Genomic DNA, 21470 nt, shown 5'->3' on the forward strand with positions numbered 1-21470 from the left:
GTGGGACCCCAACCCTAGCTCCAGGAGCCCCATTCCTGAGCCCCCTAACCCTAGGGGGACCTACACGTTGGGACCTACACGTGGGGTTCCTAACGCTTCTTCCAGGGGTCCTATGCCTGGGAAACATATCCTTGCTGCAGGGGCTCTACCCGTGGGACCCCTAACCCTATCTCCTAAGCCCCTATCGTGGGGCCCCTAAACATATCTCCATGGGCACTAACTGTGGGAAACCTATCCCTAGTTCCAGGGGACCTAACCATGGGGTTCCTAACCCTAGCTCCAGGGTACTTACCCGTGGGGCCTCTATCCCTAGGTGCAGGGTGGGGTCAATACCCATGGGACCCTTATCCCTAGCTCGAGGGGCCCCATCCCTGGGACCCTTAACCCTAGCTCCAGGGGAACTACCTGTGGGGCCCCTAATCCTAGCCCCAGGGGCCCTAACCGTGGGATCTCCAACACTTGCTTCAGGGGCTCTACCACTAGGGCTCCTAACCCTAGCTCCAGGGACCCTACCTGTGGGACCTTAAACCCTAGCTCCAGGGACCCTACCCCTGGGTCCCCGAACGCTAGCTTTAGAGTCCATACCCATGGGACCTCTAACCCTAGCTCCAGGGGTCCTACCCTTGTGGCCGCTAAACCTAGCTGCAGGAGCCCTAACCGTGGGATCTCCAACACTTGCTCCAGGGGCTCTAGCACTGGGGCCCCTAACCCTAACTCCAGGGGCCTTACTAGTGGGGTCCCTAACTCTAACTAAGGAGGCCCTACCCATGGGACCCCTAACTCTAGCTCCAGGGGCCCTACCCATAGGGACCCTATCATAGATCAAGCTGAGCTACCCCTAGGTCCCCAAACCCTAGCACCAAGAGACCTACACGTGGGGCCCCTTACCCTGGCTCAAGGGCCCTACACGTATGGCCCCTAACCCTAGCTCCAGAGGCCCCACCCTAGGACCCCTAACCAAACTCCAGGGGCCCCATCCCTGGGGACCCTAACCCTAGCTCCTGAGGCCCTACCCTTGTGTCTCAAAACCGTACCTCCACAGTCCCTTCGTATGGGACTCCTAACCATAGCTTCAGGGGCTCTTCCTCTGGGGCCCTAACCCTAGCTCCAGGGGCGATACCCATGGGGCCCCTAACGCCAGCTCCAGGGTCACCATCCCTGAAACCCCTAACCCTAGCTCCCGGGGCCCTATCCGTGGAGCCACTAACCCTAGCTCCAGGGGCCCTGTACGTGGTGATCCTAACCCTTGCTCCAGCGGCCCTACTCCTGGAACCCAAACCCTATCTGCATGGGCCCTAACCGTGGGGCCCCGAATCCTAGCTCCAGGACCCTTACCCGTGGTACTTCTAACCCTAGCTCCAAGGGTCCTTCCACTGGGGCACCTAACTCTAGCTCCAGGGGCTATACCCATGGGGCCCCTAATCTTAGCTCCAGAGGTCTTACCAGTGGGAACTCTAACTGCTGCTCCAGAAGCCCTACAACTGGGGCCCCTAACACTAGCTCCTGGGGTCATTCCCATGGGTCCCCTAGGCCTAACTCCATGGGCTCCACACTTGGGACCCCTAACTCTAGCTTCAGGGGTCTTACCCGTGGGGCCCCTAACCCTAGCTACATGGTCCCTACCCGTGGGGCCCCAACCCTAGCTCCAGAGGCCCTACACGTGGAACTCCTAACTCTATCTCCAGGGGCACTACCCATGGGGCTCCTAACCCTAGTTCCAGGGGCCGTAAGGGTGGGGCACCTAACCCCTAGCTCCAGGTGCTCTACCCATGGGACTACTCACCCTAGGTCCAGGGGAGATACCCTGGGTCCCCCAACCATAGCTCCAGGGGCCTTACCTGTGGGACCCCCAACCATAGCTCCAATTGCCCTATCCCTCGCACAACTAACCCTAGATCCAGGGGCCCCACCCCTAGGTCCCCTAACCCTAGCTCCAGGGGCCCCATCACTGGGGCCCCTAACTCTAGCTCCAGGGTCCCTACCCGTGGGGCCCCTAACCCTGGCTCCAGGGGCCCTAATCCTGGGTCCCTTAACCCTAGTTCCAGTTGCCATACCCATGGGCCCCTAACCCTAGCTCCAGGGGCTCCATCCCTGGGGCTCCTAACAATAGCTCTAGGTGCCCAACCCGTGGGGCCCATAACCCTAGTTTCAGGGGCCCTACAAGTGGGACCCCTAACCCTAGCTTCAGATGCACTACCCCTGGGGCCCCTAACGCTAGCTCCAGGGGCCATATCCGTGGGGCATCTAATCCTAAATCCAAGGGCCCCATCCGCAGAACCGCTAACATTAGCTCCAGGTGCCCCATACCTGGGGCCACTAACCCTAGCTACAGGGGCCCTACCCATGGGGCCCTTAAACCTAGCTCCAGGGGCCTTACACATGAGGCCCCTAACCATAGCTCCAGAGGCCCTAACCCTGGGACCCTAACCCTAGTCCCGGGGTCCTTAACCATGCAGCCCCTAACCCTAACTCCAGGGGCCTTAGCCACAGGGCCCATATCCCTAGATGCAGGGGCCCTTCAACCTGGGGCCTCTATCCTTAGCTGCAGGGGCCCTACCCGTCGGGCCACTAACACTAGCTCCAGAGTCCCTTCACGTGGTACCCCTAACCCAAGCTCCAGGGGTCCTACCACTCAGGACCCTAACCCTAGCTGCAGGGTTCATACCCATGCTACCCCTAAAACTAGCTCCAGGGGCCCCATGTCTGAGGCCCTAACCCAAGCTACAGGAGACTTAAGGGTGGGGACCCAAAATCTAGCTCCAGGGGCCCTACCCATGGGGCCCCTAACCCTAGTTCCAGAGGACCTACCAATGGCACCCCTTACCCTAGCTCCAGGACCCCTAAACTACTGCCTCCAACTCTAGCTCCAGGGGCCATACCCGTGCATCCCATAACTCTAACTCCAGGGGCCCCACTTCTGGAACCCCTAACCCTAGCTCCCGGGGTCCTACTCGTGGGGCCCCTAACTCTAGCTCCAAGGGCCCTACCAGTGGGATCCCTAACCCTAGCTCCAAGGGCCCTACCCCTGGAGCACCTAACCCTAGCTCCTGGAGCCATAGCCATGGGGCCCCTAAACTTAGGTCCAGGGGCCCCACCCCGGGACACATAACCCTAGCTCCAGGGGCCCTACCCATAAGGACCCTAACCCTAGCTCCAGGGGCCCTACCGACATGGCCACTAAACGTATCTCCAGAGTCAATACCTGTGGGACCCGTAACCCTAATTCCAGGTGCCCTAACCTTTTGGGACCCTAACCCTAGGTCCAGATGCCTTACTCGTGGGGCCTCTATCTCTAGGTGCAGGGGCCCTTCCCCTAGGGCCCCTAACCTTAGCTTTAGGGGCCCATCCCTGTGGCTCCTAAACCTAGCTCCAGGGGCCCTACTCATGGGGCTCCTAACCCTAGCTCCAAGGTCCCTGTCCGTGGGACCTGTAACCCTAGATCCAGGGCCCCTACCCATGGGGCCCCTAAATCTAGCTCAAGAGGCCCTTTCCCTGAGACCCTTAACTCTAGATCCAGGGGCCCTCCCCCTGGGATCCCTAACCATAGCTCCATGGGCCGTACTCCTGGGGCTCCTATCTCTAGCCCCAGGGGCTCTGCCCCTGGGGCCCCTAACGCAATCTCCACGGGCCCCATCCCTCGGGCCCCTAAACCTAGCTGCAGAGGCACAATCCATTGGGCCTTTAACCTGGCAAGAGAGGCCCTACACATGGGGCCCCTAACCCTAGCTCCAGAGGCCCAACCCATGGGGGCCCTAACCCTATCTCCAGGGGCCCTACCCCTGGGACCCCTAACCCTAGCTCCAAAAGCCCTACCCGTGGGGCCCTTAACCCTAGCTCCAGAGGCCCTACCCGTTGGACCCCTAATCCTAGCTCCAGGGGCCCTACACATGGGGCCCCTAACCCTAGCTAGAGGGGTCCCACGTCTGGGACCCTTTACCCTAGCTCCAGAGCCCATCTCTGGGACCTCAGTGCCAAGCTGCAGGGGCCCTACCAATGGAGTCTCTAACCCTAATATCAGAGACCCTATATGTAGGACCCCTAATCCTTGCTCCAGGGGCCTCACCCCTGGAATCTCTAACCCTAGCTCAAGGGACCACATCCCTGGGGCCCCTAACCTTAGCTCAATGGGCCTTACCCGTCGGACCCCTAACCCTAGTTCCAGGGGCCATACCCATCTGGCTGTTAACCCTGGCTCCAGGGGCCCTACATATGGAGCCCCTTTACCTAGCTCAAGGAGCCCTTCCTCTGGGACCCCTAACCCTAGCACCAAGGTCCCTACCCATGGGACCCCTAACTTTAGCTGCAGGGACCCTACCTGTAGGGCTTTTATCTCTAGTTTCAGGGGCCCTACCCATAGTGCCCTGAACCATAGCTCCAGGGGCCCTTCCTGTGTATCCCTAAACCTAGCTCCAGGGGCCCTACCCATGGGACCTGTAACCCTAGCTGCAGGTGAGCTACCCATCGAGCCCCTAACCCTAGATCCAGAGGCACTACCCATGGAACCCCTAACCTTAGATCCAGGTGCCCTAGCCTCACCCTAGCTCCAGGGGCCCCACCCCCGGGTCTCAAAATTCTAGCTCAAGGGGCTTGATCCCTGGGTCCCCTAACCCTAGCTCAAGGGGCCCTGCATATTCGATCTCAAAACCTAGCTACAGGAGCACGACCGCTAGGTCCGCTAATCCTCTCTGCAAGGGCCCCATCCCTGGGACCACTAACCCTAGCTCCAGGGTTCCTACCCGTTGGGCCTCTATACCTAGATCCAGGGGCCCTACCTGTGGGGATCTTAGCCATAGCTCCAGGGGCCCTACCCATAGGGCTCATAACCCTAGCTCCAGGGGCCCTACCAGTGGGCTCCCTAATCCTAGCTCCATAGGCCCTACCTGTGGGACCCTTAACTCTAGCTCCAGGAGCCCTAACTGTGGGGCCCCTAACCCTAGCTACAGGGGCCCCACCTCTGTGACCCCTAATCCAAGCTCCACGGCCCCATCCCTGAGGCCCCAATCCCTAGCTGCAGGGTCCTCACTCCTGGGAACTCTAAACCTAGCTCCAGGGTCCCTACCCGTCGGGCCCCTATCCTTAGCTTCTGGGGCCCTTCCCGTGAACCCCTTAACACTTGCGCCAGGGGACCTTCCCCTAGTTCTCATAACTCTAGGTCCAGGGATCCCATCCCTGGAGCCCCTAACCCTAACTCCAGGGGCCCTACGCGTGGGTCCCATAACCCGAACTCCAGGGGCTTTATCGTGGGAAATGTAACCCTAGTTCCAGAGGCCCTACCCGTGAGGCCTCTAACCCTAGCCACAGGGGCCCCATCCCTAGGATCTCTAACCCTAGCCATAGAGGCCCGTCCTGTGGGGCCCCTTACCCTTGCTCCAAGGGCTCTAACCATGGAGCCACAAACTCTCTCCAGGGGCCCTACCCCTGGGTCCCCTTACCCTAGTTCAGGGACCCAACCCGTGCTACTCCTAACCCAAGGTTCAGTGGCCCGAACTCTGTTGCCCCTAACCCTAGCTCCAGGGTCCCTACCCATTGGGACCCTTACTCTGGCTCCATGGGATCTACACGTGGGGCCCCTAATCATAGCTACAGGGGCCCTACAAATGGGTCCCCTTACCTGTGGGCCCCTATCCCTAGCTACAGGAGCCCTACCCTTGGGAACCCCAACACTTGCTCCAGGATCTATCCTTGGGGCCACAATCCCTAGCTCCAGGAGCCCTACCCATGGGGCCCCTAACCATAGCTCCAGTGGCCCTACCCCTTGAACCCCTAACTCTAGCTCCAGGAACCCCACTCCTGGGACCACTAACCTAGCTCCAGGTGCCCTACCCGTGGGGCCCTTATCCATATATTCAGGGCCCCTACCCATGGGGTCTGTAACTCTTGATCCAGGGGCCCTAACCTTGGGGCCCCTAACCCTAGCTCCAGAGACCCTACCCTTGGGACCCCTAACCCTAGCTCCAGGTGCCCTACCCGTGGGGCCACTAACCCTTGCGCCAGGGGCACCTAACATCCCTGTGGCACCTAACACTAGCTCCAGGAGCCCAGCCCGTGGGACCCCTAACCCTAGTTTTAGGGGCCCTACTCATGTGTCCGCTAACCCTAATTCCACAGGCTCTACCCACGGGACCATTAACTCTAGTTCCAGGGCCCCTACCCGTGGGACCCATAAGCCAATCTCCAGATGCCCTACCCCTGGGGCCCCTTATCCTAGCTCCAGGGGCCCAAACCTTTGGCCCCCTAACCCTAGCTCCAGAGGCCCCACCCATAGGACACTTATTCCTAGTTTCAAGGGCCATATCCCTGAGGCCTCTTACCCTAGCTCCAGGGGCCCTACCCGTGGGGCTCCTTACCCTGGCTCCATGGGCCCTACACGTGGGGCCCCAACCCTAGCTCCAGGAGGCCTACCGCTAGTACCCCTCACCATAGATACAGAATCCCTACCCGTGGGGCCCTTAACCATAGCTCCAGGGACTGTACCCATGGGTCCTTTATCCCTAGCACCAGGGATCCTACCCATGGGGCCCCAACCCAAGTTCCCGGGGCCCATCCTGTGGACCCCTAACCCTACCTCCACGGGCCTTACCCCTAGGACCCTTAACCCCAACTCCAGGGTCCCTACCTATGGGGCCCTTATCCATAACTCCAGATGCACCAGCCCTGGGACCCCTGTCCTTAGCTCCAGGGATCTGATTCCTGAGGCCCATAACACTAGCTCCAGAGACCCTACCTGTGGACCCATAACCCTTGCTCCAAGGGGCCCTTCCCCTGGTGCCTCTAACCCTAACTCCAGGGACCATACCCGTGGGACCCGTAACCGTAGCTCCAGGGGCCTTACCCGTAGGACCGCTATCTCTAGCTCCAAGGACCCTAGCAGTGGTGCTCCTAACTTTACCTCCAGAGGCCCTACCCCTGAGACCCTTTACTCTAGCTCCAGGGGCCCTACTCTTGGTACCCCTAATCCTAACTCCAGGGGCCGTACCACTGGGGCCCATATCCCTAGCTCCACAGGCCCTAACCTAAGCCGTGGGGCCCCTAACCCTAGCTCAAGGGTCCCCATCCGTGGGGCCCCTAACTCTGGCTCCAGGAGCCCTACACTTGGTTCCCCTAACCCTAACCCTAGGGGTCCTATGCTTGCGGCATATAACCCTTGCTCCAGGGGCCCAACCCATGGGACCCCAACCCTAGCTACAGGGGCCCTACACGTGGGACCCCTAACCGTATCTCCAGGGGTCTACCTGTGGAACCCTTAACCCTAGTTCCTGGGGCCCAGTCCCTGGGGCCCCTAACCCAAGCTCCAAGGGTTCTACGCATGAGGCCCCTAACCATAAGTCCAGGGGCTCTACCCGTGTTAAACCATACCCTAGTTCCAGGGTCCCTAATCATGAGGCCCCTAATCCAAGCTCCAAGGATACAACCCATGGGGCCCTTAACCCTAGCTCCAGGGCCGCTATACCTGGAGCTCCTAACACTTGATCCAGTGCTCTACCCCTGGGAACCAAACTCTTGCTACAGGGGCCCTACACATGGGGCCCCTAACCCTGACTCCAGAGACCCCACCCCTGGGACCCCTAACAATAGTTCCAGGAGCCCAATTTCTGGGGACTCAAACCTTAGCTCCAGGTGACCTACACGTGGGTCCCCTAACCCTTGCTCCATGGGCCCTAGCCCTAGGACCCCTTATCCTAGCTCCAGGGGCCCTACCTCTGGGGCCCATAACCCTAGTTCCAGGGCCACCATTCCTGGGAATCTTAACCCTAGTTCCAGGGGCCCTACCCATGGGTCCCCTAACCCTTGCTCCAGGGCCCTGCTCGTGGTGTCCTTAACCCTAGCTCTAGGGGCCGTACCCGTGGGGCCACTAACCCTAGCTCTAGAGGCTCTTCCCTTGGGAATCCTAAACCTAGTTCCAGGGGCACTAACTGTGGGGCCCCTAATCCTAGCTCCAGGGGCCTTACTGTGGGACCCCACCCCTAGGTGCAGGGTCCTTACCCCTGGGACCCTAACACTATTGCCAGGGGCCCTACTCATGGGACCACTATCACTAGATCCAAGTGTCAGGGACTTTAACCCCGACGGCAAAGTTCGTTGTTTGACCGCAAGAGAGACAGGCAATACCAGCAAGGTTTGATTAAAAGCTTTTTATTGACAAGTGCACGCATTAATAGAGAGCAGCTTGTTTTCAGAGAGAACCAGCCCCCTCTTACATTTTAGTATAAGCCTATATAGACAGTTTTATTGCGTTATAAATTATTTACTGGAGCAACCCACCCCCTTTTTTTAACAACTAGAAACTAGACACCTTTAGTATACATGCATGCCTAAAGTTAGAAATGTAGGGGAGTTAAAAATAAACAAAGAACAAAACCAGGGAGTGAAAACAAGGAGGCTGGGAAACTAGGGCTCTTATTACTTTTTCGAAGGAGCTGCCCGAACACAGCACATCTGGTACTATGCCAGGAATGCAGCTTCTTTTTTATTTTACTTTTTTTCAGCGCTTGTGAGACATGCTGCTGCTTTTCAGTGTTTTCCACTTAGGGATTACCCACAAACCTTTGTTAGCCTGACTTTGGTCAGGTTGGCATACCTGGTTTTGTCTGCTATATTTTTATTTCTAACACAAGCGACCTACCTGTGGGGCCCCTAACCCTAGCTCAAGTGGCCCTACCCATGGTACCCCTAAAACTAGCTCGAAGGTCCCTACCCCTGGGGAACCTTATCTTAGCTCCAGGATCCATATCCGTAGAGCCCCTAACCATAGCTTCAGGGGTCCCACCCCTGGGACCCCTAAGCCTAGCTCCAGGGGCCCCATCCCTGGGGTCTCAACCCTAATTCCAGGGGCCCTACCCATAGGGCCTTAAACCCTAGCTCCAGGGGCCCCATTCCTGAGGCCCCTAACCCTAGCTCCAGGGACCCTACCCTTGGGGCCCATATCCCTGGCTCCTTGGGACCTACACATAGGACCCCTAACCCTAGGTACAGGATCCCAATTCCTGGGCCCCTAACCCTAGCCCCAGGGGCCATATCAATGGGGCCACTAACCCCAGATCCAGGGGACCCATCCCTCGGTCCGCTAAATCTAGCTCCAGGGACCCTACCCATGGGACACCTAATCCTGATTCTAGGGGCCCTACACGTGGGGCCCCTACCCTAGCTCCAGAGGCCCTACTCGTGGGACACCTAACCCTAGCTCCAGGGGCCATACCCGTGGGAACCTAACCCTAGCTCCAGGATCCCCATCCCTGGGTCCCCTAACCCTAGCTCCTGGTGCCCTACCCTTGGGTCCCCAACCCTAGCTTCATGAGCCCTACCCATGGGGCCCCTAACACTATGTCCAGAGGCCCTACCCCTGGGATCCCTAACCCTTGGTCCAGGAAGCCTACCCCTGGGTCCCCTAACCCTAGCTCCAAGAGTCATACCCGTGGGGCCCCTAACCCTAGCTCCAGGGTCCCCTAACCCTGGGACACCTAATCCTACCTCCAGGGGCCGCATTCTTGGGGCACCTAACCCTAGTTCCAGGATCCCTACCCATGGGGACCCTAAACCTAGTTCCAGGAGCGGTACCCTGGGGCCTCTAACTCTAGCTCCAGGTGCCCAACACATGGATCCCCAATCCTAGGTCCAGCAGCCCGAACCCTGTGGCCCCTAACCCTAGCTCCAGGGGCCCTACCCATGGGCCCCTTACCCTGGCTCCATGAGCTCTACACGTGAGGCCCCTAACCCTAGCTACATGGGCTCTACCCATGGGACCCCTTACCCTAGTTCCAGGAGCCAGAACTGTGGGGCCCATAAAACTAGCTCCAGGGTTCATACCCGTGGGGCCCCTAACACTAGCTCCAGGGGCACTAGGAGTGTGGCTGCTAAGCCTAGTTCCAGAGGCCCTGCCCGTGGGACCCCTAACCCTAACTGCAGGGGACCTACCGCTGGAGCCCCTATCCCTATCCCTAGCTGCAAAGCCATACCCATTGGATCTCTAACCCTAGCTCAAGGGGCCCCATGTCTTGTGCTCCAAACCTAGATCCAGGGGCCCTACAGCAGCACTACCCATGGGATCCCTCACGCTAGCTCCAGGAGCCAAATTCGTGGATCCCTTAACCCTAGCTCCAGGGGCTCAAACCATGGGGCCCCTAACCCTAGCTTTAGGGACTCTACACGTGGGGCCCCATGGGGCACCTAACCCTCACTGCAGGGTCCCTACTCCGGGGACCGAATCTGTAGTTATAGGGGCCCCACACATGGGTCCCCAAACCCTAGCTCCAGGGGGCTTACACGTGGAGCCCCCTGACCATATCTCCAGGGGTTCTCCCCATGGGACCCCTAACCCTAGTTCCAGGAGCCTTACCCGTGGGGCCCTAACCCTAGTTCCAGAGGCCCTAAGCATGGTGCTTCTTACCCTGGCTCCAGGGACCCTACAAATGGGGCCCTAAACCTAGCTACAGGGGACCGGCCATTTGGGCCCCTTACTCTGGCTCCGGGGCCCAACATGTGGGGCCCCTAACCCTAATTACAGGGCCCCTACCCTTGGGGACTCTAACTCTAGCTCCAGGGGCCCCACCCCAGGTCCCTTCTCCCTAGCTCCAGGGGCCCCAGCCCTGGGGCCCTTAACCTTAGCTCCTGGGGACTTACCTGTGGAACCCCTAACCCTGGCTTCAGGGGCCCTACACGTGGGGCCCTTAACCATAGCTCCAGGGACTATAACCGTGGGGCACCTAACCCTAGCTCTAGGGGCCCCATCCTTGGATCCTCTAACCCTAGCTCCAGGGTCCCCATTCCTGGGTCTCCTAACTCTAGCTCCAGGGACCCTAGCATTGGACCCCTAACCCTAGCTCCAGGCACCTTACCAGTGGGGAACCTAACCCTAGTTCCAGGGGCCCTACGAGTGCAGCCCCCAACAGAAGCTCCAAAGGACCTACCCCTGCTGCCGTTAATCCTAGTTCCAGGGGCACCAGCCCTGGGACCCCTAACTCTAGCTCCAGATGTCCTACCATTAGAGAATCGAACTCCAGTTCCAGGGGCCCTACCAGTTGGGCCCCTAACCCTAACTCCAGTGGCCTTAACCGTGGGGCCCCCTAACCCAAGATCTAAGGGCTCCACCTGTGGGACACCTAACCCTAGATCCAGGGGTCCCATCCCTCAGGCGTCTAACCCTAGCTCCAGGGGCTCTCCCCGTGGGTCGCCTAATAATAGCTCCAGGGCCCTACCGTGGGGCCCCTAAACCTAACTTCGGAGGCCTTACCCATGGAACCCCTAATCCTAGCTCCAGGGGCCCAAGCCTGGGGCCCTTAACCCTAGCTCCAGAGGCTCTACCCGTGGGGTCCATAACCTTAGTTCCAGGGGCCCTACCCATGGGGACCCTAACCTTAGCGCCAGAGGCCCTACCAAAGGAAAACTTTAACCTAGCTCCAGAGGCTCTATTCCTGGGGTCCCAAACCCTAGCTCCAGGGGCTCTACCTGTGCAGCCCCTAACCCTAGGGCCACGGGCCCTACCAATGGTGCCTTTAGCCCTAGCACCAGGGGCCCTACCCCTGGGTCCCCTAACCCTAGCTCCAGGGGCTCAACCCATGGGGCCCCTCACTCTGGCTCTAGGGACCCTTTTCGTGGGGCCCCTAACTATAACTCCAGGGGCCCTACCTGTTTGACCTCTAACTCTAGCTCAAGGGGCCCTACCCCTGGGGACCCTTACCCTTGCTCCAGAGGCCAAACCTGTGGGGCCCCTAAACCTATATCCAGGGGCTAAACCCCAGGACCCCAAACCCTAGCTCCAGGGGCTCTACCCCTAGGACCCCTAACCCTAGCTCCAGGGGCTCAACTCATGGGGCCCCTCACTCTGGCTCTAGGGACCCTTCTCGTGGGGCCCCTAACTCTAACTCCAGGGGCCCTACCTTTTTGACCCCTAACTCTAGCTCCAGAGGCCCTACCCCTGGGGACCCTTACCCTTGCTCCAGAGGCCAAACCTGTGGGGCCCCTAAACCTATATCCAGGGGCCAAACCCCAGGACCCCAAACCCTAGCTCCAGGGGCCCTACCCCTGAGGCTCCTAAACCTAGCTCCAGGTTCTCTACCCGTTGGTCCCCTAACCCTAGCTCCAGGGGCCCCACTCCTGGGACACCTAACCCTAGATCAAGGCCCCAGTCCTGGGGCCTCAAATCCTATCTCCAAGGGCCTTACTCGTGGGGCCCCTAACGCTAGCTCTAGGGGCTCTATCCGTGGAACCACTAACCCAAGTTCCAGGGGCCCTACCCATGGGAACACTAACCCTAGCTCTAGGAGCCCCACCACTGAGACCCCTAACCCTAGCTCCACTGGCCCTGCCTGTGACACCCCTAATCCCAGCTCCAGGGACCCTACCCATTGGGCCCCTAACCCTAGCTCCAGGCGCCGTACCAGTGGGGCCCCTAACCCTTGCTCCAGGGGCCTCACCCCTGTGACCTCTAACCCTAGCTCCAGGGGCCCAATCCCTGGTGCACCTTACACTAGCTCCAGGGGCCATCCCCGTAGTGCCCCTAACACTAGGTCCAGAGCCCCCACCCCTGGGAACCCTAATCCTAGCTCCAGGGGCCACATCCCTGGGCCTCCTAACCCTTGCTCCAGGGGCCCTACACTTGGGAATCATAATCGTAGCTCCAGGGGCCCTACCCATGGGACCCCTAACCCTAGCTGCAGGGGCCCTACCCCTGGGGCCCCTAACCCTAGCTTCCAGGGCCCTACCCCTTGCGCCACTAACTCTACTCCAGGGGCCCTATCCATGGGGCCACTAACCCAAGCTCCAGGGGCCCCACCCCTGCAACCCCTAACCCTAGTTCCAAGGGCCCTACCCATAGGACCCCTAACGCTTGCTCCAGACACCTTGCACGTAGGGCCCTTACCTTAGCTAAAGAGGCCCTACCCGTGGGGTCTTTAGCCCTAGCTCCAGGGACCCCACCCCTGGAAACCCAAACCCTAGCTCCAGGGGCCCCACCCATGCGAACACTAACCCTAATTCAAGGGCCCAGTCCCTGGGGCCCCAAATCCTATCTCCAAGGGTCTTACCCGTGTGGCCCCTAACGCTAGCTCCAGGGGCTCTACCCGTGGGACCCCTAACCCTAGGTCCATGGGCTCTACCCCAGGGCCCCTAACCCTAGCTCCAGGGCCCACCGCTAGGACCCCTAACCCTAGCACCATGAGCCCCATACCTGGGGCCCCTAACCCAAATTCTAGGGTCCCTTAATGTGGGGCCCCTAACCCTAGCTCCAGAGGCTCTACCCACGAAACCACTAACCCTAGCTCCAGGAGTCTTACCCCTGTGTCCCCTAACCTTAGCTTCAGATGCCATACATGTGGGCCCCTAACCCTAGCTCCAGAGGCCTCATCCCTACGACCTCTAACCCTAGCTCCAGGGGCCCAACCCATGGGTCCCCTAACCCTAGCTACAGAGTCCTTACCCGTGGGGCCCCTAAACCTATCTCCAGGTGCCCCACCCCTGGGACCCCTTACCCTAGCTCCAGGGACCCCATCCCTGGGGCTCCTAAACCTAGCTCCCGGGACCCTACCCGTTGGGCCCCTAACCTTAGCTCCAGAGGCCCTACCCTTGCGACCCCTATCCCTAGCTCCAGGGGGCATATCCCTTGGGCCTCCAGCCCTAGCTCCAGGAGCCGTACGCATGGGGCCCCTATCCCTAGCTACAGGGGCTCCATCCCTAGGGCCCCTGACTCTATCTCCAGGGCCCCTACCCGTGGGGACCTTAACCCTAGCTCCATGGGCCCTACCCATGGGGACTTAAACCTAGCTCCAGGGGCCCCATTCCTGGGGCCCCTAACCCTAGCTCCTGGGCCCCTGCCCATGGAGCATCTAACCCTAGCTCCAGAGGCCCTTCCCTTGGGATCCCTAACCGAAGCTCCAGGGGCCTTATCCGTGGGGCCCCTAACCCTAGCTCCTGACATCCTACCTGTGGGAGCTCTAACCTCAGCTCCTGGGTTCGTGCCCATTTGACCCATAATCCTAGTTCCAGGGGACCTACCCGTGGGAACTCTAACCTTAGCTCCAGGGGCCTTTCCCCTGGGGCGCCTAACCCTACCTTCAGGGTCCCTACCCATGAGGCCTCTAAACCTAGTTCCAGGGGCCCCACTCCTGGAACCCCTAACCCTAGCTCCATGGGCCCCATCCCTGGGGCTCCAAACCCTAGCTCTATAGGCCCTACCCCTGGGGCCCCTAACTCTAGCTTCAGGGGCCCTACCAGTGGGAACCCTAACCCTAGCTCCAGAGGCCGCATCCCTGGGGATCCAAAACCGAGCTCTAGGGGCCCTGCCCATGGGGCAGCTAACCCTAGCTCCTGGGGCCCCACCCCTGGACACCCTAACACTAGCTCCAGGCACCCAATCTCTGGGACCCCCAACTCTTGCTCCAGTGGCCCCATCCCTGGGATTCCTAACCCTAGCTCCAGGGACCCTACACGTGGGAATCCTAACACTAGCTCCAAGGGCCCTTCCCGTGGAGCCCCTAACCCTAGCTCCAAGGTTCCTTCTCGTGGGACCCCTAACCCTAACTGCAGGCCCCCTACTCCGGGGCCCCTAACCCTAGCTTCAGAGGCCCTACCAGTGGGGCCCCTTACCCTAGCTCAAGGGGCCCTACGCATGGGTCCCCCAACCCTAACTCAAGGGGCCCTATCCATGGGGCCCCTAACTCTAACTCCAGAGGTCCTTCCCGTGGGAGCCCTAACCCTAGCTCCAAAGGCCCTATCCGTGGGTCCCCTAACCCTAGCTCCAGGGGCCTTGCCCATTGGACCCCTTAGCCTAGCTCCAGGGTCCCTTGAAACACCCCGGGAATATGTATTTGACCGTTCAGGCATTGAGAGCTTAGCTAAGAATGCAAATGCTTTTCGAAGACTGCGGGGACTGTGGAATAGCTGGCGTCCTCAGTCCCCTCTCCCTCCCTCCATGAGCGTCCATTTGATTCTTTGGCTTTCCGTTATGCTTGTCACGTAGCACTGTGCTGAGTCCCAGCTGTGGACTCTGTCTATCATAGCCTGGAGATTTTTTCAAATGCTTTGGCATTTCATCTTCTGTAACGGAGCTCTGATAGAACAGATTTGTCTCTCCATACAGCGATCAGATCCAGTATCTCCCAGACAGTCCATGCTGGAGCTCTTTTCAGATTTGGGACTGCATTGCCACCCGTGCTGATCAGAGCTCCACGCTGGGCAAACAGGAAATGAAATTCAAAAGTTCGCGGGGCTTTTCCTGTTTACCTGGCCAGTGCATCCAAGTTCAGATTGCTTTCCAGAGCAATCACAGTGTTGCACTGTGGGAAACCGCCCGGAGGCCAATACTGTCGAATTGTGGCCACGCTAATCCTTATCCGACATGGCAATACCAATTTCTGTGCTATTTCCGCTGGGAGGAGTACAGATATCAGTATTAAGAGCCCTTTATATCGATATAAAGGGCTTCATTGTGTGGACGGGTGCAGGGTTAATTCGTTTTAATACTGCTAAATTTGGTTCAAATGCATAGTGTAGACCAGACCTAAGAAAGCGGCTGTTTGACCTACCAACAACAACAAAGTAAAACCTGCAAGAGCAGCCTTTCAACTCACAGGTCTAATAATAAGATGTTACTAATAACTGACGAAAGAGTTACAAACGACTCAAAACCATACTCAGTACAAACGAAACGGAAACACAGACAACACCACTTTTCTTCGCTGCTCTTCAACCATGATATTCTCCCCACAGGGAGGTCCACCGCTCCTGGGGGTTCAGTGCCACAATAACAGGGTGATGTGTGCAATGGATGGAGGAAGCTGCTATTCCATCTCCCTAGTCCAAAAATCAGTTTAATAGCTAGTCCTGAGATAGAGGAAGTATCAGTTATTAAAGTCATAAGAACTAATTTAACATTTTGATTCCGGCCAATGTTAAAATGATCTAACATTCAGGTTAATAGAAACATTTCTAGTCCTCTGCATAGAATGCTTAAATGATGCAAAAATAGCAAGTTTGTTTTAAAAAGGCATAAAAGGGACATCATCCAGAATCTGACACTTTGTGAAAAGTAAGTCTAGAACACACAACCAATTTGGGGATTGTGCCCTGCTTCTTAACAGTCTGCCCTGAGGTTGCCACTCACAGTCATAAGCTACTCCAGATGGCTCAGGCCCTCTCATGGATCAATAACTGTTTAGCAGCTTGGAAAGAAAGAGTAGGACTAAACAGTTTTTGCAGTGGAAAGGGATAAATAAAAGGCTTCCAAAGTATGAGACGAGGCTATAGACATTAGGGCTGGTCAGTTTAGACAAGACTATAGAGCACCAGTTCTCAACCAGGTGTCTGCCAAAAGAAACCAGCCCCAAGCCACCAAGCCTGCCTGCCTGCCTTGAAGAGGGGGGAGAAAGGGCACAACAAAAAATTGCAGCATCAATGCAGAAGAAAGAACTCTTCCCCTTCCATTATCAGTAAGAGTTGCCTCACAGCCACTGACTCCCTGAACAGAAATAGCAGAAGTCCAACCACAATTCTACTTTCTTTCCACTACAAGGGATAATGGGTGGGAGCTGCTGTCTTGAGACTGTCCTGCTGCTGCCCAGGTGCATGGCAAACAGAGCTGGGCCGGCAAGCCGAGGGTTTTGATCACTTGAAGGCCCAGAGGGAAAAGAGACAAGTGCTCGTGTATCTGAGAATGGCTTTGATCCATTGACCTCTGGGTTATGGGCCCAGTATGTGTCCGCTGCACCACTCTGGTGGCTCTTTACTCCTCTGCCACCCAGCCACCTCTATCTGGATTAGTGCCTTACAAGCTCTCATGCTAGCAGGCAGATGCGCCGGCTGCTAGGCAGCTGCCCTGGTCACAGGATTTTACAGTTTATACAGGGTAAAAGGGTAAAAGGTTTGGACCCCATTGGGAGCTGGGTAGCTGAGTGCCAGAGACGGGAGCACTTCTTAAACTGTTTTCAGTTAAACCTTCAGCTTGTGGGGGATGAGGTTCAGCCTTGGATCCGTGTCTGCAGCAGGCAAGCGCCTCTGGCTCAATCGGCCCCCACCCTGCCCCTGCTGTACTAGCAGACTAAAACCCAGAGCAAACACACATGCCTTGCAAAGGAACAGGAGCTGGGATCTCGAACAAATGTCAACATTTTAGTAAGATGACGTTCAAAGAAGAAAAATTTGTACGGTACAGAGTTTAGGCGTAGAAGTTTCTGGTGATCAGGGAACAATGTACAGATTACCCAGGGGGTGCGAAGTTCGGTTTAAGATCGGGTGGCATAAGGAATACAGAATCTGCAATAGTCCCGGTTGGGGGTAAAAGGTTAACGTACAGACACTGAGTTAGGAGGGTATGTTGTCCATGTGAAGGCTACATTCAGGTGTGGAGTTTAAGCGGGTAAGACAATGAGAATGGATTGACCCGCATTTGGTAAGTTCTAACATTCAGTGTTTTTTAATCTTCGCCACAATCTAGTTTAAGCAGGGTCGGTATGAATTCTCCCCTGCCATCTGTTGGTGATCTGTTGTAAACACCTTTTGAGGCTGATGTCATTTGCATGCTTACACCCACCCCAGATTGCATGAAGGGAGTGCTTGTCCAAATGCTCATTTCAGCTGCTGTGAGATCCCCAGTCTCTTTGTTATTGGGGCAGGAGTAATCCAGTGTTTTTTCCTGTTTATTTTGGATCAAGGACAGAGTAACTGTACCTGGCATTTGAGGCCTGAGAGCTTGACCCTCACCTATAAAGGACTCATCATTAAGGGGTATGGGTTCCAAACACCAAAAGCATGTTGGGAGTAGGAATTGATGTTTGTTTGGTTGTTGCTTGTCTGTGCTTCGTTTGATTGATTTTCTGTTTGGTGTCTAAAGACAAAGGTATTTTTGAATATCTTAGAATTTTTGTTAGTACTGAAGTCTCTCATCTTAAACTTATGCCATTAGATTTCTTCTACAGTATGCTTTGGTGCTGAAAGGTAAAAGGTTGCTCTGTGTGTGCTGTTATGAAGTGAGGTAACAAAGGTTGGTTGCAAAGAGGGTGCATGTACCACAAAAGTTGTGCCCCTCTCACCCTAGCTTGAGTCCCAGAGTCCAGAATTTGCATAAACTTTGCCCCTGACCTGTGACTAACAAGCTTGTCCTGCTAACTCTTCCAGCAAAACAGGCCAAAGAAAGTGTATGCAAGCGCTGTACCGCAGCCCCAGTTCTATTTTCGGTTCCTTCCCACAGATCTTTCACTCCACACCAGTCCAGTTCCTTGCTGTTACTTGTCCAACCACTGCATGCATATGCTACACCGGACCCTGAGCTGATTCCTGACTTTTGTGCTACATACAGCCTGGCCTGTCTGTGTCTCTGTGGTGCAATGGCTCAGCACATTTGGCTCTTAACTGAAAGGATGGTGGTTCAAGCCTACCCAGGAACAGTGATAACCCTGTGCTACTTCCTTGCTTTCCTGAGGCCTGCAGGCAGCGCTGGTTTTAGGCCAATTCAACCAATTCCCCTGAATCAGGCCCTGTGCCTAAGAGGGCCATGCACCAAAGCCCTGCTGGTGCACTGCACCAGGGTGGCCCAGTCCCCCCAGAGGGCAATTTAAAGGGCCTGGGGCTCCCAGCAGGGACTGGAGTGTCAGGCTTTTTAAATTGCCACCAGAGCCCCACTGCTGTAGCCTTGGGGGCTGTTTAAAAAGTCTAGGGCTCCCCTTGCTTCTACCACCCCAGCCCTTTAAATAGCCCCCGAAGCCCTGCCACTTCCCCAGGGCTCCTGTAGCTATTTAAAGGGCTGAAGTGGTAGAAGCAAAGGAGCCCTAGGCCCTTTAAATAACCCCCAGAGCCTTGGGGTAGCAGAGGGTTCCAGCTGCCTCTGCAGCCCTGGTCCTTTAAATAGCCCCTGGAGCCCTGCTGCTTCCTCAGGGCTCCTGCAACTATTCAAAGGGCTGGGGCGGTGGAGGCAGGGGAGCCATGGGCCCTTTAAAATGCCCCGGAGCCCTGGGCTGCTGCTGCTACCTTGGTGGAGGAGGAGGAGGAGGGAGCACTTAGCCTACAGGGTAGGCTGTACCCCCTGTACCCGCACCCCTGCCCGCAGCCAGCCTCTGCTGCACCCCCTGCCCTGCCTGCACCAGCCCCGCACCCCCTGCCCTGTCTCCAGCCAACCCCTGCCACACCCCCCTGCCTGAAGCCAGCCAGTCCCACACTCCTCTGTCTCCAGGCCTGCCAACCCCTGCGCACTCCCCTGAGGCCTGCCTGAAGCCAACCAGCCCACTCCACCCCACATCCCCCTGCCTGCAGCCAGCCCCTGTCAGCAGCCAGTCCCACACACCCTGCCCTGCCTGCAGCCAGCCCATCTTCAGCCAGTCCTGCACCCCCTGCCCTGTCTGCAACCAGCCCCGCATGCCTTGCCCTGCTTGCAGCCAGACCCTACCTCCAGTCAGCCCCTGCCCTGCCTCCAGCCAGCCCCACATTCACTAGTGCCCTGCAGTTCCCAGGGCAGTAACCCTGCACACCTGCTGCAATGAGAGGGGCAGTGAACAGCTGTGACCCACACATGTGCACACCCTAGGGTGACCAGACAGCAAGTGTGAAAAATTGGAACAGGGTAGGGGGATAATAGGATCCTATATAAGAAAAAAAAAACCAAATCGGGACATCTGGTAACCCTAGCACACCCCCAGGGAGTGGTGGGGACCCATACATGTGAAACGGAGCTCATTTCTAGTTCAGGCCCATCTTTTTAAAAAAGAACTTTAGGTAAGGTTAACATATATCAGTATTTTCCTGGACATGTCCAGCTTTTTGGTTCTTAAATCGCCATCTGGGAGGAATTTTTAAAAATACGGATGTATGGTAAACCTATTGGTACAAAAAATACATACTGTGGCACATCCCTTAAATCAGAACTTTTTACAGGGAACTGGCTGCTAAGAAATGAAAGGCTTTTTTTTAAATGGTTTTTTTTTAGTCATCCCTGCCGGGGCCCCTCTGAAAATGTTCGAATTGGGCCCCGCACTTCCTAAAGCCGGCCCTGCCTGTGGGGAGCCTCAAAGGTCCCATTTTGCTGCCTCTTGGCCACAGTGCTTTCAGCTGGTGGCCCAAAGACCGGGCTGGATGCCATTCAGAAACCCATCTCCCAGCAGCTGTTCCAGAGGCTCAGGCTTAATTCTCAAGGCCGAGCAAAAAAACTTTCAGCCGGGAACATTTTGCTCCCTCCCCGCCTACGCCGAAGCAGCAAGGGAGAAGCGGAGGAGACACGCCGGCTCAAAGATGCCTCCCTCCCACTTCCCTGCAGGCTGTGCAAAGCTCTTGGCCTGCCTCACGCCTCGTCAGGAAAGCACAGCCATGCTGCTCAAGCCTGAGTCATGTCCGCAGACTGGCCTGCCCTGGCTGACGGTGCGCAGAGCCACGCGAGTCAATGGCAGGTTGAGTCAAGAACCTCGGCTCTTTCCCCTGACAGCCACACACAGCACTGCCTGGTGTCCCAAGAGCCTCCCTCATGTTCTCCCGCAGCAGCCGCTACCCGCCAGTGTGGGTGGGAAAAGGGGATCAGGAAGCACTGCAGCCTCATTGCAGGACAGGAGGCCCTCGCCATGCCCAGACCTGTCTCTTGCCTTCAGCCCAGGTAGCCTCATCGCATAGGCTCTTGGTGCTCTGCTGGTCACTGCCTTGCTGGAAGGCCCCAGGGAAAAGAAACAAGCACACATGTAGCAAAGGATGTTTTTGATCCATTAACCTCTGGGTTATGGGCCCAGCACACTTCTTCTGCCCCACTCTGCTGGCTCTTCATGGCTATTGCCACCCAGCCACCACTATCCGGATCAGTGCCTTACGAGCTCTCACACTGGCAGGCAGATGCACAGGCTGCTAGGCAGCTGCTCTGGTCACAGGACTTTACAGCTTACAGAGAGTAAAAGGGAACTATTTGGGGTTTGGACCCCATTGGGAACTGGTTAGCTGAGTGCCAGAGACGGGAGCACTTCTTAAATTGTTTTCAGTTAAGCTTTCAGCTTCACCCTCTCCTGAAAAGTACTCACCATTAAGGGGTATGGGTTCCACATACCAAAAGTTTGTGGGAGATAAGAATGGATGTTTACCTGTCTGTGATTGCTCTAGTTGATTTCCTTTCTGCTGTTCTTGGTATGCAAAGACAGAGACATTTTTGAATCTCTTAGAAGTGCTGTTAGTGCTGCAGTTCCTTACCTTAAGCTTATGCCATTAGATCTCTTCTGTAGTATATTCTGGTTCTGAGAGGTAAAAGGTTACTCTGTGTGTGGCATTATGGAGTGAGGTAGCAAATGTTGGTTGCAGAGCTAGTGCATATGCCACAAAAGTTCTGCTTCCCCAGCAGCAGTCTCTGAGTCCAACCTGCAAAATTTCCTTGCAGTCAGAGTGGGAAAGAGCATTTTACTCAACTGTGAAGTTACTTACAACTTTCAGTGTGTAAGTGACATCAGAACCCCCCAGTCTAATTACATCTAAAACTCATACTTAAGTATTAGTGATCTTAGGTCTGTGGCATAGAAATGAATTTA

At 56.7% G+C, this 21470-nt stretch overlaps 1 non-coding gene across 1 annotated transcript; it reads right to left on the minus strand.

Annotated features, from left to right (window-relative positions):
* Window positions 1-15698: 15698 nt before the first annotated feature.
* On the minus strand, window positions 15699-15891 carry LOC115638438. Its single transcript, XR_003997441.1, has one exon. It is a non-coding gene; the product is annotated as a U2 spliceosomal RNA (small nuclear RNA).
* Window positions 15892-21470: the final 5579 nt, after the last annotated feature.

This window comes from Gopherus evgoodei, chromosome 21 (assembly GCF_007399415.2).
Source record: "Gopherus evgoodei ecotype Sinaloan lineage chromosome 21, rGopEvg1_v1.p, whole genome shotgun sequence".
In the NCBI taxonomy this organism is placed as follows: Eukaryota; Metazoa; Chordata; order Testudines; family Testudinidae; genus Gopherus; species Gopherus evgoodei.